Below are 25,402 nucleotides of genomic sequence, written 5' to 3'. Positions count from 1 at the left end.
AATAATTCAGCTTACCAGTAGAGGTCTCTCAATTACTGTTTCTTTGTCAAATAGTGGGTCTGTTTCTGCAAGATGCTTCAATACACTCTCCTTATATAAAATACATCCAGATTTCAGTATTGTCCATCCCAAATGTTCAAGAAGCACAGGTAAGACCTTCAAAATCACATGACTGATTTTAAAACCAATGAGAATCTTTTTTCCCCCTTAAATAATAAGGACCCCATTTCTCTTCTGGTTTCTGAGACTTTAGAGTGCAGTCATTTTATGTTTTCAATATTTTCTTTGCAACCATAATGGCTAAACACTTACTTTTCTAAAATGAAAAATGGCAATCTCCTGATTGCAGCACCAGGGTTTTGGAAATATCAAATATCATCAGGCTCATGATAAAATAGGGAGAACAGGTATATTGATTCTTTTTGTTTTGCTTAAAATCACGGTGTACTGAATCTACCATTAGACAATATGTAGTTGGTATCCTGAATTATGTCACTTTGGGATCCTTTTTTTGCTATGGCCCCACAGGATCATTCTAGCAGCCAAGGATTATATGGGCATAACCTGTTTTCTTCAGACAAGTTCCCTACACATGGAAAGCACAGGATCCACCATCTGATGTTAAAACATGTGCGTATCACCAGGGTGGTATAGAGAAGACACTGACATTCAGAAAAATGAACGCATATATCCACTTACAAAAACTAGGAGCAATACTGGTAGCCTGGGCCCTGTGTTTCACTTTAATCCATAATGTGGATACATAATTAAATTTATGTCTCTGGCAGAAATCTTTACTGGGTTTTAGTCTCCTAGCCTGTAGCTAAATGCTGCATATTAATCTATTATTTATGTTGCATGCTGCATGAGTTTTGTTTACAAAATAAATCTTCCAGTTCAGACTGAATTATTGGAGTAGCACTCCTTAAATGCTACGGTAATCAGTATGCCAGAAAAACTACAGGCATGTAAATACCATCTATGTCAAGCTAAAACCAGCAAGCAGAGGATGATGTATCATTCATCATTAACAGAAATTAGAAAAGGTATAAACAGTAGAGATAAAATCACTCCTTCCCATGCAAAGAGTGACCCGCCATGATAGTGATGGGAGAAATACTAATTTCATAAACAGAAGGTAAAACCAAGTAGTTTATATTGGACTGGGACACAGAGGAACTTGGTTTAGTTCCCTGCTCACTAGTAGACTTCGTGTATGACCACAGGCAATCTTGTTACCTGAGATCTACTTAGATGCTCCCTAAAGCACCTGACCTCATTTCTTGACTGCATTTCACTCGCACTGGCTTAGGCAACTCTTCACTTAGTTTGAGTCTGAGGATTCACTTCTTAAGTATTTATCTATTCCCGCCCATTTCATGTAGAGAGATAGTCAGTCATGTTAGGCTGAAGTCAGGTAGAAGGCTGGGTGGCACTGCTGCTTGTACACACCATGGGGATTTAATTCAGTTTAATTCTCCCTAAATTGAAACAGTGGGTTTTTAAAAACACCGCTTCAATTCAGGAAGAATTAAACTGAACTAAACCCATACGCGAGGGTGGGGGCCTGATCCTTACCTGCCCCTTTGGAGGTGGGGGGTGGGGAGATGAAGGGGAGCAAGCTGCTGGCGGGCTAAGCTGTCCCTGAGCTGCCCGGGGGCCCCCTAGGCAGCACCTACCCACTGGCACCTGGCTGGGGCAGTCTGAGGGGGCACCGCAGCTGCGGAGGGAAGCGCCAGGCCCCAGCACAGCTCAGGCAGGCTCTGGGGAGAAAAAAAAAGAAAAGATCAGGCTTGCTGCTTTTTTTCTCCTTCTTCAGTGGAGCCTGCCTAGATGAGCTGCCACCAGGTCCCACAGCCCCTGAGCTGCGTGGGGCCTGCCAAGTCCCGAGCACGCTGGCCTCCAGAACCCTGTGCACTGTTGCGCTTTCTTAGGTAGCAAACTGAAACATCTCCGAGGTGTTTTATCTTGCTATGTACCAAAGTCATTAAAAGCACAATATGCCGCTGAGCGTGCAAACAGCAACGCCATTAAAGCGATGCAAAAGGGCATTTAAGCCGCTTTAAAGGCCAATTGTGTGGCATGTATAAAGGCCCTTAAAGACTAACTGGTTCAGAAACACATAGGCCTTCATTAGCTACAACCTACTTTGTCAAATGCTAACAGTGACTGTCGTTATGTCCAATACATCTGTTAGATAGATCAATGTCTGCTGCTTGACCAATGAGAACAAGTTGAGATGTGTCAGGGGCCAGCTCCTTGGCTTGGGGCCCCTTTGCTCCATCTATCTCACTCAGGTCTTGACAGTTCTTACCAGAGGAGATTTTGCCAACTACAGAATTACAAATTGTATCTGGCTTGTGCTTCAAAATGATAGGTCTTCTCTACCCTCAGAGACACTTGCCTGCACAGTCAAATACTCCTATTTAATGGTTGAGAACCTGAGACCCAGGCAGTGTGAGTGCTAGAGCATGAGGTCCCTGGCCAGATAGTGGAGTCCTCAGTCCTAGCTGAAGACCTCGGTTCCTCATGCACTGCATTGGAGTGAGGAACCTAAAAGGGGGATTCAACAGAAGCCAGCATGCTGAGGATATAGCCACCTAACCCAGTTAATAGGAAATGACAAGGAGAGGAGTGACCCTAGCTCCTCAGTCCTTCAGGTATTCGACTTCTGGATGTGGATTGCAGAAGCTATTGGTTGCCTGCTCACGCACAAGCTGGCATGCACTGTACTAACTATCCCACAACACATAGGGCACTGCAGCAGCACAAAGGATGGCGAGATGAGCCCCCAAAGTGCTGGGAGCACAATTTGGAGAAAGTCTTTCTCACCCAGTGTGGAAACACTGAGCAGTGGTAAAGAGGTAGCTGTGGAGAGGCAGTTACATTGCAGCTTGTACTGGGACATTTTGCACTTTAATGCAAACTCTATTCATATAGCCCTGGCCCCTAACTGAAGGATGCAGGGAAGCACCCCTCCACCTCAAATTCCCAGCCATCAGTCCTCTTCTGGAGACAGATCTGACTTAGATACCATGCTCATAAAATAGGCATAAGGGAGAAGGTTGTGCCCTGTTCAGCTCAGTGGTTAATGGACTTGCCTAGTATGTGGGAGACCCAGATTCAGTTAAACTGACTTAATATTTTTAATTTAAATAGGAGCAAGGACTGGCATCCCAGTTCTGTCCTTCAGGCGGGAAAATGCCCACTGCACTCTGCAGTTATCCTTGTACTTACATGCAATCTTTCTTTCTCTTTCTCCCTGGCCCAATGAATATTTAATGAATCCACACAATATGGATGAGCTTTAACATGGGAGAGCAATGCAGCCTGGTGGTTAGAGCCTTCATGTGAGATATCAAGTTCAAATCTTGTCAAGCAGAGAAGAAACTGAACCTGGGTTTTCAACATCCCAAGTCAGTGCTCTAACTACTGAGATAGGGAATAAAAAGCACTCCTTCCTGCAGCATTGGTTTCTGTAGGGCCTGCCTTGGGATCAGGGTGCTAGATCAGACCCTATAGGGAATGCAGGCAGAGGAATGCCTACTTCGTAGATCATGCCAAACTCAGATTTAGGCATGAAATAGATGCCAAGGAGCTCAGGACTGAGGCAGTTCTGGGCATGCCCAGTAGCAGAGATTTGAGAACTTTACTGGCAGAATCACAAGAGCCTAGGGACTTTCAACACCATCAGAGCGGGGGGGGTTGAGGATCTCATTTCGGTGCAGGTAAATTGTATTTATGTGTCTACATATTTTTGTGGATCTAGTCTAGGTAACTTGCCCAAGGTCACACAGGAAGTTTCTGCCAAAGGAAACTAGAAGTTCTAGTCTCTCTCCCTCCCTAGACTAATGCCAGCCAGCCTTCCTGGGATTATTTCTATGCATTTGTTCTGTATTCAACATGATGAGCTCTGACCTCAGCTGGAGCTCCTCCATTTTTTAGGTATTTGTCTGGATTCCTTTACTAGGGCACCTGTGAGGTAGGGGAGTCATATTATAGTTTCATAGTTTCTAGGGTCAGAAGGGACCTGAGCAGATCATTGAGTACGACCCCTTGCCATGGCAGAAAAGAGCACTGGGGTCAAATGACCCCAGCGAGATGTTCATCTAACCTCCTCTTAAACACCCCCAGGGTAGGAGCCTGCACCACTTCTCTTGGAAGTTGGTTCCAGATACTAGCTGCCCTGACCGTGAAGTAGCGCCTCCTGAGGTCTAGCCTGAATCTACCCTCTGCCAGCTTGTGACCATTATTTCTAGTCACTCCTGGCAGTGTTAGGGGGAACAGGGACTCCCCCAATGCCAGCCGGTCCCCTCTGACTAGTTTGTGACAGGCCACAAGATCCCCCTCAGCCTTCTCTTGTGGAGGCTGAACAGGTTCAGGTCCCGTAGCCTCTCCTCGTACGGCCTGCCCTGCTGCCCCTGATCATGCGAGTGACCCTCCTCTGGACCCTCTCCATGTTGTCCACATCCCTCCTGAAGTGCGGCGCCCAGAACTGGACGCAGTACTCCAGCTGCAGCCTGACCAGTGCTGCATAGAGGGGGAGGGTCACCTCCTTGGACCTGCTCGAGATGCATCTGTGGATGCATGACAAGGTGCGGTTGGCCTTCCTTACTGCCTCCCCACACTGCCGGCTCATGTTCATCTTGGCATCAATAATGACTCCAAGATCCTTTTCTGCCTCTGTGCTGATGAGAAGGAAGTTCCCCAGCCTGTAGGTATGGTGCTGGTTCTTCCTCCCCAGGTGCATCACCTTGCACTTGTCAGCATTGAATCCCATCCTATTTTTGTCCGCCCACCCTGTAACCTGTCTAGTTCCGATTGCAGCATATTCCTCCCTTCTAGCGTGCCGACATCCCCCCACATCTTAGTGTCATCAGCAAATTTGAACAGGGTGCTTTTTACCCCCTCGTCCAAATACTGATGAAGATGTTGAACAGTGCGGGCCCAAGGACCGAGCCCTGCGGAGCCCCACTGCCCACGTCCTTCTAGGTTGAGAAGGCCCCATCCACTACCACCCTCTGGGTGCGGCCCTCCAGCCAGTTGGTGACCCATTTGACTGTGTGGGTGTCGACACCACAGCCCCCCAGGTTCTTAATGAGAACGGGGTGAGAGACAGTGTCAAAAGCCTTCCGGAAATCCAGAAAGACTATGTCCACTGCTACCCGTGCATCTAATGATTTGGTGACCTGGTCATAGAAGGCCACTGGTTGGTCTGCCAGGACCTGTCGCTAATGAACCTGTGTTGGTTGTCCCTAAGCATAATCTCCCCCACTGGCTCCTTGTGGATAAGTGCCAGAATAATTCTCTCAAAAAGCTTGCCCAGGATTGAGGTAAGACTGACTGGCCTATAGTTTCCTGGGTCCTCCTTCCTCCCCCTTTTGAAGATGGGAACCACATTGGCCCTCTTCCAGTCCTCTGGCATCACGCCAGAGCACCACGAGTGCTTGTTATCTTTTTTTTTAAAAAGCGTAACTAAGGTACTGAGAGACAAAGACCATTTTGTCAAAGGCATTTAAGTGCTCAATTCCATTCTATTTAAATGAAGTTAACTGATTTGCCTTTGAGGATCTGGATCTAGAGACACTGGAAATTTTTTGGCAGAGCAGGGAATTAAACCCTCCTCTTCAGAGTCTGTGGTGTTACAGCACCACAAGTACATATTGTTAATAATGTTCCCAAACTCTTAACAGCTGTGGGATGAGGCAGCTGCTGTTTCTCTTCCACACCCACCTTAATGGGGTTTTGAGTGACTCAGACTATCAATCCTATGTATGTGCTGCTGAAGTAGGATGATTTTGATCTGTAGTGACACAATATAAAGAAGAGAGGAGTACTTGATATCTAACATGCCATGTTTTATAAATAAGATAATTAATGAATGAAAAGAACTTTCCTTAATGAACTCAAAAGAGAAGAACAGAATGTGGAAAGAATCCATCTATTTGTGACACAGCTTTGTGCCCGTATCTACATGTTGACTGCACAACATTGTCTACTCTTTGACCTAAAACGAGGAACGGTACATTTCTTTTTTAGCTAAATCTCCTCTTGAATACATATCTATGATGTTTTTTGTATGTTCTATGCCTTTCAGTTCAGATGCACCCTGTTGTAAATTATAGTCTGGCTACTACAAACATCTGTTTCAACATTTGTTGCATGCCTATGCAAAAAATGTATGGTCTTATCAGCTCATGTGTGTTAACTGCTTGTTTTCATTTCAAATTTTTCCTTAATCGTGCACAACGCATCTTTTGCAGCCAAGCTGGGAACAGCCCACCAGAACCTGTTCCTGCTCTTGCAACAGCACATGGGGCTCTGGCTCCAGCTCTAGCTAAGGCGGCCGGCAGCTGAAGCTGGATCCCTGGTGCTGGGGCAGGAGCAACCCGGCTGAAGCTGCTTGCCCACCCACCCAGAACAATGTAGCATGAAGTAACACAGTGCAGCAGGGGCAGGAGCAAGAGCAGCTTCTGGCAGGCTGTTTCCAGTGCAGCTGTAGCCAGCTGGGTACTGCTCTGCACCCCTTGCTTCCAGCAACAGCTCCTTTCACTCCTGCTGTATGCGCCCCCCACCCACACCTCCCTCCCTCTTTTCACCCACAGCAGGCTCTTGACCTAGATTAGGGCCCCCCCCCCCCGTGCCCCTGCAGCCCTCCCAGGGTGTGGGGAGCCCCCGATTGGCCTGCCAGATCACCGGGAAGATTGGTGCTACCAGTGCCCCAGCCTGCAGCACCAGCCTCCTGTCATCTGGCAGGCAGATCGGGAGCCCACCTGCACCCCTGGGAAGGCTGCAGGGACTGTGCCGGACTGCTCCCAGATCTGCTTGCTGGATGACAGGAGCCTGGTTCTGCTGCTTGAGGCCAGCAGCGGGACCTGGGGCAAATCAGCTTGTGCGGGGACACGGGCCCTGCTGCTGGCCCAGGTGGTAGAACCAGCTTCCCGTCATCTGGCAGGAAGATCAGGGGTCTGGGAGCAGTCCAGCACAGCCCCTGAAGCCCTCCCAGCCACAGTCAAACCGAGGAGGTGCGGGCCCGGGGGCAAATCAGCTCATTCAGGGACCTGCCCCCGCCCTGATCTCAGATTCTGAAACTTTAAAAATGTTTCGAGTGCCCTTGTTTCATTCTGAAGCTGATTCAAAGGCTTCTGTTTCATTTTGATTTCACTGTTTTGAGCTTGAAACGCATGGAAACAGCTTGGAACTGAAACACAGGGTGAAATTTCCCACAGCCCCAACTAACAATGGTATTGTTAAGGGTTGCAGGAATAGTCAATAGGGTGGGTGCTCAGTCCCAGGAATCAGTTCCTTGGCTTGATAATCCTAAAATGACTTGTAGAATAGAGTTTTGTAATGGTAAATTCCTTAGGCTAGGCTATTGGTATTTAATTACCTACTCATCACCATTACATACTCACATTCACTCAAGGGGAACCAGCCCAATATAGCTGATTTTATCTCTTTACAACTACAATTTCAGTGCAGTTTTTAATAATGGTCCAGGGTGTAACTTCATTCTACAGGGAGTACATTCCTTAAGGGTTTCAAAGTATAAAATATACAATACAAAATGCCATGGTAAAGATGAGACAGATGAAATATAAAAATGCACTGTGAGAAATACATAAAAATGCAATGTGAGGTGGTGAGGATCAAGGGCTACCGGAGACACTAAGTGAGTTAGATTAGCACTAGAATATATTTACAGTTTTTGAAGTGGATATTTTTGTTCTTTCGTTTTCTTTAGTGACACCGAGCTTTATTGACATGTAGATGTAGTTTCTAGATTTCACCTACAAAAAACCACTGCAGCTTTCTGGCTTGCTGGGAGCCTTGCCACACCCATGCAATGAGTGTGCTAGGTCTCTGCCAATACTTAGAAGGAAAAAGTAATGCACAAAATGGGGAGTGCACTTGTTACACCTGTGTGGCCCTAGGGCCCAAATAATTGCCTACCCTTGCTCTAGTTCCTCAAGACCTCCTCCCTGCTGTCCTTCCTGTGTGACTTCAGCTACTTCTCTTGTGAAACAACTACCCTGCCTGCTTCCCTCCACACCTATGAGCACAGCATCAGGGTTTGCCCTTCCCTCCCTTTCCTTGTTATAATAAATATTCATTCAACATCTTTGTGAGGCTCTTCTCCACTTGGTTCTCCTGCCATCACAGGCATCATAGTGTGTCTGAACTGGGCCTGGAAGCTCACACTACAGTTAGAAGGTGCTGTTGCTATGTTGAGAAGAAAGGACTCTGGGACTATCAAGCCAGAATTAAATCAATTCATTAAAATAGTAAAACATACAAATCAAATAAATCAATAAAATCAAAGCAGCACCAAACACCACCATGCACTATGTGGGTGAGAGAGAGCTCTCTGTGAGAGAGAGCTGTACCTGTACCTCCCATCAGGTAGGAGTTAGCTATTTCTTGTTCCTGCTTTAGGCAGGTGTGGATGCTGAAGTGCACAATGCTGTCAAGGGTTGGGATTGCTTTGGTGCCCGCTGAATTCATGCTAGAGAATACTTAGACAGAATGAATTATGCTAGTATTTATTGCAGGCCCATTGCCAGTACGCATTCCCATGCAGCTCTCATAAGATGAGAAACCCATGTCATTCAACAGCAGAGACTATCTCTGACCCTCCAAGTACACGCTCAGAAGTGCTGCTGCCAAACCTGCATACCTGAAATTGTAGGAATAATTAAGTAGATTCCTCAAGGGTATTTATGCAGAGCTTTGTGATAAATTGAACTAAATTGAGTGACTATTGCTAAGTATATGTTTTGGGGGATGGACTATTTCAAGGTACTTAATTTAAGTATTTTACAGCAAGTTTCCTTCCTATCTACAATCAAGAGATAAGGTTTGTGTATTAGTAAACAGCACTTCTGCATGAAACTATGGTATCATTCTGTAGCTGAGCATGAATTCTTGGAAAATGAGAAGTGCTGTTTGCTAATACACAAACCTCCCCTCCCACCCCAGTGAGGGGAAGTTTGGATGTAAGAATATGCACACTTTGTATGAAAAACAACAATTATTTGGGGGGAGAGAGAAAGAGAGAGAGTCAACAAATGATCAAATCATAGTGAGTTAAAAAGGGCAGAGCCTTAAATCTTCTGGCTGTCTTTTGTGAAGTAATTAGTGTGCGAAACAAGGTGTATTCGATTTGGATTCCGATTTGGCCCAGACTGGAGGGCAGTGATTCGATTAATTGATTTGGATCACTGCCCTGATTCAATCTGGCAGAATCTGAAGATTCGATGCTGATTCAGAGAATCAGTGATTTGGCCATTGACACAGCTTTAAATGTATCTATATATCTCAAGGTACCAGTGTGGCTCCTGAACGCTGCGCTGGCGGGATGGACAGAGCATCCCACAGGAGCACAGGGGGCCCCCGCATGCTCGGCGGTGGACCTGGAAGTGGACCAGAAGCATGTCCAGTCCACTTCTGGGTCCACCACCAAGCGTGCTGGGGACCAACCCCTGCACACTTCCATGGGACGCTTCATCCGCCAAGGCCCCCACAGGGGCAAAGTATGATTGCAGAGGGACTTAAACCCCACCCTGGTCTGTAGGGCCCCCAGCCAGGCTGTGTCTGGAGGAGTAGAGGGGGAGCAACCCTTGCCAGGCTTGTCCCTGAGGCCAGACGCCGGCCGGGGCAGCGCCTCAGGGAAAGCGGGCAGAGGGTGGGGATTAAATTCCCCAGTCTCTGGGTGGGTCTGGGACCGCAGTCAGGGTCTGCCCAGCTTTCCATCCTGCTCTTGCTCAGGTGGTGGGGACACGCCAGAGCTGGCCAGCATAACCCTGCTATCTGTCTAGGGCTGGGGTGTGGGGCTGAGCCCAGCTGGCCTGCGGGTGTTACCGACATCAGAGGGGCAGCCCGGGCTGGGGCCTTGGGGGCTGCGCCGCCAGATTGCTCCTGGCTCCCAGTACTCAAGGAGGCTGGGAGGGGCCCCACGGGGCCAGCCTGCTGGTGCTGTGAGACATCCTGGCCTGGCAGCACGGGTGAAGGCTGGCTCGGGAGTGGCTTCCCAGGCGAGCTTGGAGGCAGGCCCCAAGCCCTGCAGCCGACACCACGTTCTCTGTCCTGTGCAGCACCCGGAGCTGTAGGTGCACAACCAGGTTCAGGCTGGCTGAGGTCGGGGGAGGCTGTTCTGCCCCCCTGCCTTCCAGCTGCTGCTGTTGTGGTTGTGCCATGCTGCTCTGGGTGGGGTGGGGGGGGAGGGAAGCTTCAGTCCTGCAGCTTCTGCTCAGCGTGTGGAGCGCTGGCTCCAGGCCCTGGATGCCTTGGAAGACAGAAGGTGTCTGGGTGGAAGGCATCTAGGAGCTGCAGCCAGAGCTCTGTGCGCTGGGCAGAAGCTGCCAGGCCCAGCAGGGCTGTTTCTCCCCTCACCTCCAACTGGGGCTCATACTCCTGTCGCACTGCTCAGTGCTGCTCAGGGCAGGGGGAGCATTCTTCAGCTCAGCTGCTTCAGCCCAGCTCATTTTGAAGAGGCTGGAGGAAGCTTTGCCTACCCTGGGCAGTGCTGTATAGCGCAACAAGAGCAGGAGCCGCAGCTGGAGCTGGGGGGAGAAAAACAGCTCAGCCGGGCCCAGAGGTTTTTGCCTAGTCCGTGGAGCTCCAGCTGCAGTCCCCGGATGCCTTCCACCCAGATCCTTCTGCCTTCCAAGGCACCTGGATGGAAGGCATCTGGGGGCTGGAGCTGAAGCTATGCATGCTGGGCAGAAGCCATGGGGCTGAAGCTTCACACCCACAGTGGCATGGCATGGTTGTGGCAGCAGCATCTGGAGGCGAGGGGGCAAACAGCCCCCTCAGCCCCAGCCAGCCTGCAGCTGGTTGTGTACCTGCAGCCCGGGGTGCTGTACAAGACAGGGGGCATGGCTGCGGCTGCCAAGCTTGGGGTCTGCCAGCTCTTCTGAGCTGGCCCAGGAAGCCCACTCCCCAGCCAACGCCCACCCATGCTGCCAGGCTGGGCTATCACACAGCCCCAGGAGGCTGGGAAGGGGCCTGCACCCACGGGCTAGCCCCACGAGTCCTTCTCAGCCAGCTAGTGCTCCATGACAGCCCTGCCTGGCTTGGGTCCAGGGAGCCAGGCAGCCCCCATGACCCCAGCCCAAGCTGCAGCCTGCTGGGGAGGGCCCAGCCCCAGTGGCCCAGCCTGGGCTTGCCTCTCTGCCTCCACCTTCATCAGCACTTGCAAGCCAGCTTGCCTCAGCCCTGCAGCCTCAGCCGCTGACGAGGCAGGTGAATGGTGGGGCCATGCCAGGTGGCTCTGGCCAGGCTCCTTCCCCCGCCACTGGCTGACAGGGGCTGCAGTTCCCCAGTAGGGGAGGGGGGAATAAACCCCCTCCCTGCTCTCTTTGCCTTAGGGGGTGCATACATTTGGCTACTTCCTGCCCCTGCTGGAGCTAAAGAGCAGAGGGGTAGGGCCAGCCCTGCTCTCTGGAGTAGAGAGCACAGCCCTTCCTGGGGCTGCAAAACATCTGGGATGCTGGGGGAGTGTGATTTAACTTAAACCAGGAAGGGGTCTGAGCCAGAAGTTGCATGAACCAGTTTCACCCAAATTAATTAAGTCTGATACTACATTCAACCAGGTTTATCTTAAACCAGTTTTGGCCACTTTGAAATTGGTTTATTTGCATTGAACTTCTCTTCTGTTACAGGTTTTAATCAGTTTCTGATCACTTAAGCCAGTTTATATGTATCTTCTGTCCCTAGAAGACTGAAAGGACCTACAGGACTAGGAAGCAGTGAATTGGGGTGTGGTTGTGCAGGGGTAGGGGAGGATGAAGATTTGTAAGCACCAGAGACTTCTGGCCTAACTGCCAAGTTGGATAGCTAAATACTTGTTATGAAATTAGACACAGAGGTTGTTTTAATCTCATTCACAAGTGTCTGTTCTAGTTAAGAACCCTTTTGAATCAAATGGCTCCAATCCTCAGCGGATGGCAATCAGCCTGGCTCTGCTGACTTTACTGGAGGTAAGCTGATTGACATCAGCTAAGCAGTTACCTTCTGCTTTTTCATTAGGCAAAACTGATTTAAAGGAGACATGACATTCAGTCCCAGTTGGTGAGCAGCAACATGGAATTAAAAAGGGTTGTATCATCAGCACTGAGACTTCTGGCCAATAATAACTTCCCAATAATTTCCCCCTAGATTATAGGCCTCAGATGTGGTCTGGGACTCTGAACCTGCTCTGGCTATCCTGCTCTGATGTAATGCAATGCAGTACATGACAAGTTATTGTGGGGAGTACCTGATAATGAAAAATAAGTCAGTATTCGCTTATTATTGTCTCTTCTCTGTACCAAAGAGAAATGAGACCTGCTTTGCCCAAGTGTATTCTCTGTGATGGAAAGAGAACTCTGTCTTTTTAGCTGCCTCAAAGTGAAGGATCACAATCAAATATTCTGCTTTCTTGCAGGACAGACTTGGGATTCAGAAGCTGAAGTATAGAAGTGTCCTATTGACATGTTGGTATGGACTCATCTGGGATGCTTTCTACATACAAAAAGCAACTGTGTATTTTTGGGGTAAAGTACTTATTTTTGGATCAAAGCAAAAGAAGAAAAAACCAAACAAACAAACCTATAAGTCGCTGCAAAAGATTTATGGTGAAAGATTAAGCTCCTCTTGCTCTTGCCACACTGCGCTGTCTGCTTCTGGCAGGTGCGCAGGGCTTTGGCTCTAGATCCCAGCCACTTTCCACTGGAAGGCGGCTGGGATCTAGAGCTGGAGCCCTGCATGCTGGGGTAGGAGCTTGGCATGGCGTGGCGCGACAGGGGCAAGAGCAGAAGTAGGATCTGCTGCTGGAGGTGTGGGGTGTAGAGCAGGAACATCTCTGCCAGAAATTGCACACTGTCTGGGGCCTGGGCTGGTGGGAGCCAGGTGCAGGCTGCCCTGGCACAAGCAGGCAGGGCGTGGCTCTATGAGGACTGCTGCAGGGGCAGCCAAGGACTGGCTCCAGTCACCTAGCAGACTGGATCTGGCCCTCAGCCCATATTTTGCCCACCCCTGAGCTACAGGACCTCCTGTGTACAGGAGAGGGCCAGCACATGGAGTCTTTAAAGATGGAGGGGTGAAGTTATTGGGGCTGGAAGGATGGATTAGGACTAGAACTGATTGCCGATAGAATTTATTTATTGTGGTGAGACAACGCTGACTGGCCTGGGACGGAGGGCAGAATTGATGGAAATAGAAATGGTTTTCTGAAACGATGAGACTGATCTATTGTGGGGTGAGGACATTTCACTGATGGGAATTATGTCACTTGGCCTGTGCACCTTACTGTTTTGGCGAGAAGCTGTCGTCCCCAGCTCCCTTAGCTGTCCATCCCCAACACTAGCTGTCAGGGAAGAGATTCCAGACCCACTCCTCATGCCTCCTCCAAATCAAAAAAGATACGAGGAAGCGGGCTAGGCCATTGGACCAGTGAAGACACCTAATACCTGCCTTTGCTCAGGCCCAACCTTGTCCTGCTGAGGCTGTATGCTGCCTCCCATTTCTTCCCGAGGCAAGACATCTTGGGAAATGGGGCTGTTTGATATTCACGTTCGGTTGCTTGCAAGGGGTTTCTGTGACCTTTCCTCTCGCTTGTTGATTGGACTCAGATTGTCCAGGATGCATAGTATTGCTGCCCTGATGCAGCCAGTATCATCTCCCTTTGGTCACTGCCTGGATGCTGTTTTCAGTCCTGGTCTTCACACCCACACTCTTGGCTGTAAGTATGGCTTAGAGATGATTGCATGGAAAAGTGGTGGCCCTTCAAGTGAGTCTTCGGGGTCCCCAGATATCCTGGGACTGATCCTAACAACTGACCTTTGTTGCTCTGCCAGTGGGTATTGAACCCAACCAAGAGAAACTCACTCTAATAACACTTTCCACTTCTATATTTTTATTGATTTCACTCCTGAGACTTAGTTGTGGTGGTGGCCTCTGTGTCAAGGATACCTGGCTGGAGATCAGCGTTGTCCTCTGACTTCAGAGTAAATTTTATTTCATTGTTTACTCTAGACTGTAAGATTCCTGGGGCAGTGAAACTGTCTTTTGTACCACATACCAACTTGCACACACAGCATATAATAATCATACACTTCACATCAGCCAATGAAGAATAGTCAATAGAAATTGAGAACATTTCACAGTCAGACTACTGTTGTTTGGTGTCTAGTGCTGCCAAATACAATAATACTTTGAAGGATTTATATTCCTTTGACAATTGCTTGGATCAAATGTTTTCATTCTGCTCATTGAAGGCCAGTCAACCAGGTGATAAAAATTATAGAGTAAAAGGACATTGTGGCACAAACCTATGTAGAGTACTGTAAACAACAGTGATGTTTCTAAGGTACTTGACAAGTAATTAGATCATTTGTATTACTGCATAATTCATACTAAACAGATTACCTTTCTCTGACAGAGACTAATCTGATCTGGATATTTAATGGTTCAAGATATCCTCAAACAGAATGATGCTCTGAGCACCATGGTTACCATGTGTTAACTGCAGTTTAAGGTGCTCAGACTGGTAGTTTCTCCACTAGTCCACCTGGAAGATCTCCTCTTCAAGCTGGACATGTGCTAGATTTTGAATAAAAACTGTGAATTTATTTTCACACTTGTGGCTCACAGATTGATGCACTGTTGTTTTAAGGAAGCTGTAGAAAAGACTGGGAGGATTCTAGGCAAAAGAAATATGTTGGAAGACAGAGGAACAGAAGCTGGGGGTTGCTTTAAAAATACTATAATTTCTCTTATTCTAATAGGCTAAGTACAGACATTTAAAAACCCCGAGCCTGAATTGATTCAATCTTTGCAGGGATGAGCAACTCCAGGCCTTGGGGTTCTGCTCCGGATAGATCCCTCTGCTGCTCGGGCAGCTCCGTGTCTACGCCAGCTTTGTTTGTACAGCCAGGAGACTTGGGGCTGGTAGAGGCCAGTGCTGCCTGCTCACAAAGCTGTCACAGAAAAGCAGCTGCCTGAGCAGCAGGGGGGACGTGTTTGGAGGAGAACCCGGGGCACGGAGTTGCCCTCGTGTCCCAACAAGCTTCTCCCAGCTTCCACCTTGGGGAGCCAGCAATTGCCAGGCAATGCAATGCATTTATAGTGCGTTGTTGTCAGATGGATAATTTCCGAATGACCCCCTGGGAGGGGATTAGAGAGCAATAGTGAAGTGCTGCTTGGGCCAGCTCTGGCCATGTCCCTTGCTGTGCAAGTGGCCAGTGGGGCAGAAAGCAGGCAGACCATGGTTGGGTTCCCTGGCAGGAGAGAGGAGGGAGGCAGGAATAAACCACCCATGCTGACCAGCATCTGGCCATGCCCCTGCTGCTACACTGGCCAGGGGGAAGGGACCCTGATGGTGCAGCAGCCCTTGTCATGGTGTCCTGGGGAGCTCAAGCCTCTTCCTGGCGAGGGGCTGCACTGCAGGCAGGAGTGGGGCAGGCAGAGCTGCTGCAGCCTGCAGGGGGCATGAGGCAGTGGTGGTGGTGCTAGGTGGGGTTTGGGGAGCTATGACCACCATAAAATTCGGATTAGCCCCTGTAGCCACCCCTCCGAGCTCTGCCACCCTGTGCAGGCTGTAGCAGCTCTGCCTACCCTGCTGCTGCCCACAGCACAGCCATCACACTGGGAAGAGGCTTGTGCTCCCCAGAACACTATAATGGGGGCTGCTGCCCCATCAGGGTCCCTCCCCCCTCACTAGTCTAGTGGCAGGGGTGGGGGTGGGGTGTGGCTGGATGCTGGCCTGGCATGGGCCCTAAGGTGAAGGGGGCAGGGAGGGGGTTTATTCTCCCCTCCCTTCCCACTCCCCTGGGGAACTGCAGCTGAAGGCAAGTGGCAGTGGCCAGGACTAGTAAACCCTGGCTTTGGTCCCCCGGTGGTAGAGAGGACAGAGGGGGGAATAAACCCCTTCCCTGCCCCCTTCACCTTAGGGGGCCATGCCAGGCCAGTGTTCAGCCATATCCCCAAACCTATCGCCACCCCTGCTGTTATAGCGGCGAAACGGGGAGGAATCCTGACAGTGGCTGCTCCCCCACCGGCCAGGCAGACCCTTCCTCTGGGTCCCCCAGAGGAAGAGGGGTAGAGGCGTAGGAGAGGGGAATAAACCCTCTGCCTGCTCGCTTCACCTTAGGGGGCTATGCTGGACCAGACTCTGGCCATGCCCCCGCCCCCGCTCCATCTAGAAGTCAGGAGTTGGGGCCAGCTCTGCTCTCTGGACCAGACAGCACAACATAGCCCAGGGCTGAAAAGCATGCTGGGATGCTGGTGGACTCTGATTTCACTTGAACCAGGAAGGGGCCTGGGATATAAGTTCTATAAACCAGTTTGACCTCAATCAGTTAAGTTGGATAGTACATTCAACCAGGTTTATCTTAAATTAGTTTTGGCCATTTTGAAATTGGCTTATGTGCACTGAGCTTCTGCTCTTTTATAGGTTTAAACCAGTGTCTGATCACTTTAACTGGTTTATGTGTAACTTCTGTCCCTAGCCATATTCCTTCTTTAGTATTAGCAGCAAGTCATTCTTCCTGTGGGCTTAAATGGCACAGCTCAGAACAATCTCAGCTGAGTCATGAAGTGCTACAGGGATTTGGCAGTGGGGCTTAAGGGACTGAGGGCGCAGGTGGTGTTTTTATCGATCCTCCCAGTTTCGGGCTATGGGCTGAGGAGGGAGAGGAGGATTGAGGTGGTGAACCAAAGACTGCGATGCTGGTGTCATCGGGAAGGCTTTGGCTTCCATGACCACAGTCCACTCTTTGGTGAGAGAGGCAGTGAGCTGCGGAGAAGGGATGGCCTCCACCTCTCTCCACTGGGGAGGAGGCTCTTCTCAGCCAGACTGGCTGACCTGCTCCACCGGGCTTTAAACTAAGCCCGCTGGGGGACGGGGGGACTACTGCCACTGCAGGCCCACTGAGCAACACTTGCAAAGCCAGCAGACCAAGGCACTTAAGGGAGCCCATCCCTGTCCCAGCCCTGGAACAAGCTGTAGGCAAGGCAAGGGCCCCCAAAGGGACACTTGTATGCCTGTACACAAATGCCAGGAGCTTGGGGAATAAACAGGAGGAACTTGTCCTCCTGCTTAACACAAATAATTATGATGACATAGGGATAACGGAGACCTGGTAGGACTCCACCTATGATTGGGCCATGGGTATAGACAGCTATACCCTATACAGGAGAGATTGAATGGACAAAAGGGGCATGGGTGTAGCTCGCTATATCAAGGAAAGCTACACGTTCCTGCAAGCCAACGTTGGCACTCAGGGTGGATGATTGGAGACCCTCTTGGTTAAAATCTGTGGGGAATACGGTACAGGGGACACAATGGTGGGAGTCTACTACAGACCTCCTACCCAGGATCAAGAGCTTAACCAGGAGTTCGCCAGGGAATTGGCTGAGGCCACACACTCCCAATGCATGGTTGTCATGGGAGACTTCAACTACCCAGACATCCTGTGGGAAGAGTGCTTGGCCAAATCTGAGCGGTCACAAAACTTTCTCTCGTGTGTGGATGAGCTCTATCTGACGCAGGACATCTACAGGCTGACGAGAGGTAAAGCGCTGCTCGACCTGGTTCTGGCAATGGGGAATGACCTAATCGACCTAATGATCGAAGGGAAACTGGTTGACAGTGATGACAAGCTGATCACCTTCACCATCTGCTGTAAAGCTGCCAAGTCAGTCAGCAATACAGAAGTCCTTGACTTCAGGAAAGCTGACTTTGACAAGCTCAGGAGGCTTGTCCCTGAGGCCCTAAAAGACCATAACCCAAAGGGGAGGGGAGTTCAGGACGAGTGGTTGCTCCTCAAGGGAGTGATCCTGAATGCACAAGCAAAGTCTATCCCATCTTGAAGGAAAAACATCAAAAGGGCACACTAGCCACAAGTATTAAGGATGATAAAAAGTCCTTTTTTAGATATGTGGTTGAGCCAGAGGAAAAGAAAGGGCAACATTGGACCCCTGCTAAACCAGATGGGACAACTGACAACTGATGCCCAGGAAAAAGCCAACGTACCAAATGGGTAGGTTGCGTCAGTCTTTTACCAGTCCCATGGGACGCCTCTGCCCATCATGGCACAGGGAGGCCCAGGTGAGGGAAATTCCGTACCCACCATCAATGCTGACCTTGTGAAGGAACACCTTGACAAACTGGATACATTCAAATCAGCTGGCCCTGACAGTTTACACCCCAGGGTACTCAAGGAGCTGGCTAGCATCATAGCTCAGCCTTTGGCATGGATCTTCGAGAACTCCTGGTGCTCAGGCAAAGTGCCTGAAGATTGGAAGAAGGCCAATGTGGTGCCTATCTTCAAGAAAGGGAGGAAAGTGGATCCGGCAAGCTACAGGCCCATCAGTCTGACCTCTATCCTGGGGAAGGTCTTAGAAAAGATTATCAGAGACCATTCTTAACAGACTGGCTGATGGCAACATCCTGAGGGATAGCTAGCATGGGTTTGTTGTGAGTAGGTCTTGCTTGAACAATCTTATTTCCTTTTACAATCAGGTGACCTATCACCTGGACAAGGGAGAAGAGATTGACGTCATATATCTTGACTTTAAAAAAGCCTTCCATCTACTACCCCGTGATCACCTCTTAGCAAAACTGGCTAACTGTGGCCTCAGGCTCACCACGATCTGCTGACTGGGGAATTGGCTCTGTGGTCAGACCCAGAGGGTGGTGGTTGATGGAAATCAATCGTTGTAGTGTGCTGTGGCCAGTGGGGTCCCTCAAGACTCTGTCCTTGGGCCTATACTGTTCAACATCTTCATTAATGATGTGGGCATTGGTATCAGAAGCGGACTGGCCAAGTTTTCTGATGACACCAAACTCTGTGGTAAAGCGTCCACACCAGAGGACAGGATGGTGATCCAGGATGACCTTGACAGGTTCAGGAAATGGGTGGACAAGAACCTGATGGTGTTTAACACCAAAAAATGCAAGGCTCTCCACCTTGGGAGGAAAAACCTACAGAATCCTTATAGGCTCAGCAGTGCTATGCTGGTTAGCACTACATGCGAAAGGGACTTGGGGGTCATGATTGACCACAAGATGAACATGAGCCTGCAATGTGATGCTGCTGCTAGTAAAGTGAGCAAAACGCTGGCTTACATCCATAGATGCTTCTCGAGCAAATCCCAGGATGTCATTCTCCTGTTGTACTCAGGCCTTGATGAGGCTGCAGCTAGAGTACTGCATCCAGTTTTGGGCTCCACAATTCAAAAAGGATGTGGATAAGCTTGAGAGAGTGCAGAGGAGAGGCATGCACATGATCAGAGGTCAGGAAAACAGACCTTATGATGAGATGCTGAGAGCCATGGGACTTTTCAGCCTGGAAAAGCGCAGGCTCAGGGGTGATCTGATGGCCAACTATAAGTTTATCAGGGGTGACCACCAGGATCTGGGGGAATGTCTGTTCACCAGAGCGCCCCAAGGGATGAGCAGGTTGAACGGTCAGAAATTCCTCCATGACCATTTCAGGCTGGACATAAGGAAGAACTTTACTGTCTGAGCCCTCCAGGTTTGGAATAGACTGCCGCTGGAGGTGGTTCAAGCACTCACTTCGAATGCCTTCAAGAGACATTTGGATGTTTATCTTACTGGGATCCTATGATCCCTGCTGACTTCCTGCCTCTGGGGCAGGGGGCTGTACTCAGTGATCTTCTGAGGTTACTTCCAGCCCTAACGTCTATGAAATCTATGAAATCTTTACAATTGTTGTATGGCATGCCCCTTTCTTCACTTTTCATAAATATTGTTGCCAGCAGAATTTTTTTTGCAAGACTATCTATGAAAGAGAAAATGTCCCCAGTACTCCTGAGAGTACTTGTTCACAGCAAAATGTTTGTCTGGCCTAGTTAAACAGCAAAAAAATACAAACCCGAAAAGTGCCTTAACTACCTACACAGCACAAATAATAAACTGCAAATACTCAAAGTAAGTCTTAGGTCACTCTATAGGCTGCAGTGACTTAAACCATTTCTATAAACCATTCATTGATAATTTCACACTGTGAAGAACTTCTAAAAATCAGATTCTGTTTGCAAATAATCGCCAAGTAGGAAAAGCAGCTTTATGCTTCCAGTACATTTTCTGGATGTCAATGGCTCATTCAGATCTAATCAATCCAGTCTATTTAAGTTTCATAGTTTCATAGTAGCTAGGGTCAGGAGGGACCTGAACAGATCATCTAGCCTGACCCCCTGCCACAGGCAGGAATGAATGCTGGGTTCACAAGACCCCAGACAGGTGACTCCAATAAAGACTCCAAGATCCCTTTCCGCCTCTGTGCTTTCAAGAGGGGAACTCCCCAGCCTGTATGTATGCTGTGAATTCCTTCTCCCAAGGGTCAGCACCCTGCATTTGTCTACATTGAACCCTGTCCTATTCTCATCTGCCCACTTTTGTAGCCTGTCAAAATTTATTTGCAGCCTCTCTCTCCCTTCAAGTGTGTCCACCTCAGCCCACATCTTAGTGTCATCAGCAAATTTGGACAGGTGCTTTCCACCCCCTCGTCCAAGTCACTGATGAAGATGTTAAACAGTGCGGGCCCAAGGACCAAGCGTTGGGGTACCCCACTGCTCACAGCTCATCAGGTTCAGTACGACCCGTCCACCACTACTCTCTGGATGCGCACCATCAGCCAATTTTTTTACCCATCCAACTGTGCAGGCATCAATGCCACAGTCACTTAATTTATTGATGAGGATGTGGTGAGAGACAGTGTCAAAGGCCTTCTTAAAGTCTAAAAAGACTACGTCCACGGTGACACCATCATCCAAGGATTTAGTTACTTGGTCATAAAAGGCAATCAGGTTGGTCAGGCAGGACCTGCCTTTGATGAACCCATGTAGGTTGCCCCTGAGCATGATCTCCCCTGCAGGCCCCCCACAGATGTGCTCGATGATTCTCTCCAAGATCTTCCCAAGCACTGAGGTGAGGCTTACAGGCCTATAGTTACTTGGGTCCTCCTTCCTCCCTTTTTTGAAAATTGGGATCACATTAGCCAGTTTCCAATCCCCCGGCACCTGGCCAGATGACCATGAATGCTCGTATAGTCGGGCCAAGGGCTCCGTGATGACCCCTGCCAGCTCCCTCAACACCATTGGGTGGAGGGCATCTGGACTTGCAGATTTTAAAAATGTCTAGCCCTTCCTGAAGATCCCTAACTACATCTGCACTGACTGAAGTCCTGACAGAGCTATCCTCGAGATTGTTCCTACCTCTGGTAGGTAGGATCTCCCTGCCCCTGTTCAAGAAAACAGGCCAAGAAACTGTTAAAAATATCAGCTTTCTTGTCTGGAGTAGCCAAAAATTACCGTTTGCATCTTGCAGGGGCCCTCTATTGCCTGGTGCCCTCTTCTTGCTCCCAATGTACTTGAAAAAGGACTTTTTGTTGTCCTTAATCCTGGATGCTAGCCTGAGTTCCATCTTTGCCTTGGCCTTCCTAATAGCCCTCCTACACATACGGCCGAGGAGGAGTACTCCTCATTGGTGATAGCTCCTCCCTTCCACTGGTTGTATGCCCCCCTTTTTGTCCTCAGGCATTGCTGATGCCCTTGCTGAGCCAAGAGGGTTTCTGAGCAATCTTACCCCCCTTACTTCTCTCAGGGACTCTTATCCTTTGGGCCTGGAGGATCGCCCCCTTAAGGTACGACCATCCCTTGTGGACTCCCATCTTCTCTACCTTCTGGGCCCTCAGTGCCTCCCCCACTAGTTTCCTAAGCTCATTGAAGTTGGCCCTTCCGAAGTCAAGGACTTTAGCCTTGGTGTAAGCCTTTGACACCCTACGTTGGATAGTCAAATCCAGCAGGTGATGACCGCTATTGCCCAGGTGGTCAAGGACCTGCAGTCCCCTCACCAGGTCATCCCCCGTGGCCAGGACCAGGTTCAGCAATGTGTTACCCTTAGTGGGGCTGTGCACTTCCTGGATAAGGTGAAGGTCCTGTAATACAGACAGGAACCTACATGAGCGGTCAGACATTGCTATCTGCTCCTCCCAGGAAATGTCTGGGTAGTTTAGGTCTCCTGTGACAATAACATTCCTTGACCTAACTGCCTCTGTAAGCTGACTGGAGAAGTCCTGGTCCAGCTCTTCCCCCTGGTTGGGTGGTCTGTAGTAGACACCCACCATGAGGTCCCTTTTGCCATGCCCCCCTTGTAGTTTGACCCACAGTGTCTCTTCCCAACCCTCCTCTAACCCAAAGCTAATTCTTGATGATGTGAGGTGCTCTTTGACATAGAGTGCAACTCCTCCCCCACCTTTCCTCTCTGTCCTGTCTCTTCTATATAGGGTGTATCCCCAGATGCCCACTGCCCAGTCATAGATAGGGTCCCACCAGGTTTCTGTGAGCCCTACTAAGTCTGGGTTCTTACTCGCAATCAGGAGGCACAGTTCCTCTTGCTTACTCCCCGTACTATGAGCATTAGTGTAGAGGCACTTGAGGCCTCCTGAGGGTGTGCATGCCTCCCTTCCAATGCTAGGACAGTTGTGGCCCTCTACTCCCAGGGCATTGATGCTTACCTGGACTTCCCTTCCTCTTGTCACCCTGCATGCTGTGTGTATATATCACTATGTGCTTAGAAATCATAACTGCAAGCAAATTTTTGGAAAAGAAATTTAATGTAATTACTAAAAATGAATAAGTGAAGGGAGAAAGACTAAACCCCAGAACATTGCAAACACTGACTCAATATTTTTAAATAATTCTTAATTAATGAGGATTTGTCTCAAATAATACTGCAATTTTCATTTTTTCTATGCAGAAAGAGTGAAATAAAGGGGAATCAATAGTAGTTTTGGCCCTACATAGATAAAGACACTTGCACAAATGTAATAAAAGAATACAACTAAGGTGACAGGATCACTTTCTGGAAAACTGTCCCAACTATTGATGTGGTCTGTAATTAAATGATCCCATATGACTTTCCCCACCTCAAGGCCTTTGTCTCACCATGCACTCATTGTCTCCCAGCCCCAATTTCTTCACCTTGCCAGTTCCAGTCTCTATTTCTTAGGCTTCTCTTCTTAGGTGGTTGCACAAATACTTGGATCCCTTTCAAAAGGGCAACATTTCACCAGAGGCATATCCAGTTTTTTCAGCATCTAAAGTGAGAGAGAGGGGGGCAGAATTATGCTGATCACTCAGGGTGTGCGAAGCAGGCCCTATCCAATTTGGATTCAGCCCAAATCAGGGACAGTGATTCAGTTTGCTGATTTGGATCACTGTCCCTGCTGGGGAGTGTGTGAGGGCTCCCCTGGCTTGGTGATCAGCTCTGGGGGGGACCCCTGGGTGCTGAGCTGGGGAGGGATGGTGTGGAGGGCCCTCCCTAGTGTGCTCCCTGGTGGAACTGGAAGTGCTTCTGGTCCACTTCTGGGTCTGCTGCCAAGCATGCTGGGGAGACCCCTGCACTTCTGTGGGATGTTCCATGCACCCCAGTATTGCAGCATTCATGAGTTATCTGCTACCCTAGAGGTATGTAGAAGAAACATATAAAACTGTGTCTATGTCCAAATTCCTGAATATTTCTGAATCTCTCCAAGTCGATTCCCCCACCCCTTCCTGATTCATTGGCTGACTCTGAATCCAAATCCACTCAGAGTCAGCCAATGAATCAGGCCAAATCTCCACCGAATCGAATCAGGGACTGAAGCTTCGTGCAGCCCTACTGATCACTAGAGGAAGGGGTGGGGGAATGGGGATGCAAGAGGGAGAGGTGCCCCTGGATCTGCACATGGGGCGAGGGTGGGCTGCCACTGCAGGCTGGGACTGGGGCTGTGACAGGCTCTTCCCCATGGGGGGTTGGACTGAGCTGTGCTCAGGGCAGGCAGCAGCGGTGATGGGACAAGAGGTTTGGGGGGGCTGCAGCCACCTCAAAATTCACTTTAGCCTCCCCATTGCTCCTCCTTCCATCACCACTGCTGCCTGCCCCAAGAGCAGCATGGCCTAGCTCCCTGCTGGGAAAAACCCAGTGCAGTCCTTGCCCCAGTCCGTAGCAGTAGTCCACCCTGCCCCACGTGCATATCTGGGGTCACATGCCCCCCTATGCTCTCCCAGAGTGCACGCTGTGGCAGGAGCCACCCCTCCCCTCTCTGCACATCTTGGACAAGCCGTGGCTCCTTCCCTTGATCTTTCCCACCCTGTCTGGGCAGCACCAGCACCTTCCCCTGTCCCTGCTCCAGCCCCAGCACTAGCCCCACTCCCTCCCTCACCATGGGGGCTTTGATTTGCTCCCAACCATGTCCCTTCCCTTCCCTCCCCCCACCCCACCCCTTCCCTTTCCCCACAACAGACTTACCAGCCAGGTACTGCTTTCCAGGCTGTGGGGCTGCATATCAGAATCAGATTGGTATTGACCAATATGGCTCCTTAAAAATCGGCAGTGGTATCAACCCCAAAAATCTCTATTGGTGAACCCCTTTCTCATAAACAGCCCTTCAGATTGATAATGCTAAAAAATTGTATAAATAGAAATGCTCACATATGTAAGGAAAAAGAAAGCATTTATTTTGGTATTCTATATCATGTGTTATTACCAGAGTAATAAATAGTAATAAAGCTCAATAATAAATTACAGCAATAAATAAATAACAAATCACAGTACAATGATTCTGAAAAACTACTGCTGCTGATTTTGCTCCCTACATCAAAAATTGGTTTCCTGATTTATTCATGTGCCATCCTGGAGGTGACTGAAACATTAATTAAAACAATATTTGTAAAATTGCCTTATGTCCCATCTTTTTTCAGTTTTCATTGGAATGAGAATTTATAAATGAAAGAATGATTGTTCTAGTTTTAATGTTTTTTACGCAGAAAATTTTCAGCAAACAATTTTAGAAAAATAACTTTATGCATCTTCTTTCTGTAGTTAGGGTGATGAGTATATTCATGCTACTGGCTCCTTCTGTGATGTAGGCTTTTTTTCGGGTGGGCAGTTGTTTTCTGTTAATGTGAAGTGGTGTTATTGTTGGCAGCTTCTGACTTGACAACAATGCTTTCACATTTCTTGGAGCGGATGATGTTTTTTTCCAGTAACCTAATATTTTGGAATGTGTTTCATAAAACACTTGAGAAGTGTTAGTGTCTATGCTCATTCAGCTCCCCTTCACATCAGACATTGTTCAGCTGAACACTCAACTGTCTGGCCTTTTTGTTTCCGGTAAACACAAACAAATGCTCAGTATTGTAGCAGTAGTCTCGGACAAGCATAAATGACTCCCACATTTTGATTACTCAAGTAAAAATGGAGATATCTCATGTGTCCTGAAGAAAAATCCAGAGGCATCTTATAAAAAATGAGCCTGTCTTCATAAAATCAGAGTATGTGGTCACGTTTCTAATAATTAGATACAACAATTATACTCTGAAAAAGAATATACAACTGACCTGTTGTACAAAG

At 48.9% G+C, this 25,402-nt stretch overlaps 1 long non-coding RNA gene across 1 annotated transcript; it reads right to left on the bottom strand.

Moving 5' to 3' along the window:
* Positions 1 to 11,486: 11,486 nt before the first annotated feature.
* On the bottom strand, positions 11,487 to 14,346 carry LOC109320970. Its single transcript, XR_002103906.1, has 3 exons — positions 14,336 to 14,346; positions 13,227 to 13,230; positions 11,487 to 11,722 (listed from the first exon to the last, which is right to left on the bottom strand). It is a non-coding gene; the product is annotated as an uncharacterized LOC109320970 (long non-coding RNA).
* Positions 14,347 to 25,402: the final 11,056 nt, after the last annotated feature.

The sequence above is a fragment of the Crocodylus porosus genome, unplaced genomic scaffold (assembly GCF_001723895.1).
Source record: "Crocodylus porosus isolate Cpor-Errol unplaced genomic scaffold, CroPor_comp1, whole genome shotgun sequence".
Classification (NCBI taxonomy): Eukaryota; Metazoa; Chordata; order Crocodylia; family Crocodylidae; genus Crocodylus; species Crocodylus porosus.
Note: the sequence above shows the minus strand (reverse complement) of the source record. Positions and strands in the feature narration are given on the sequence as shown.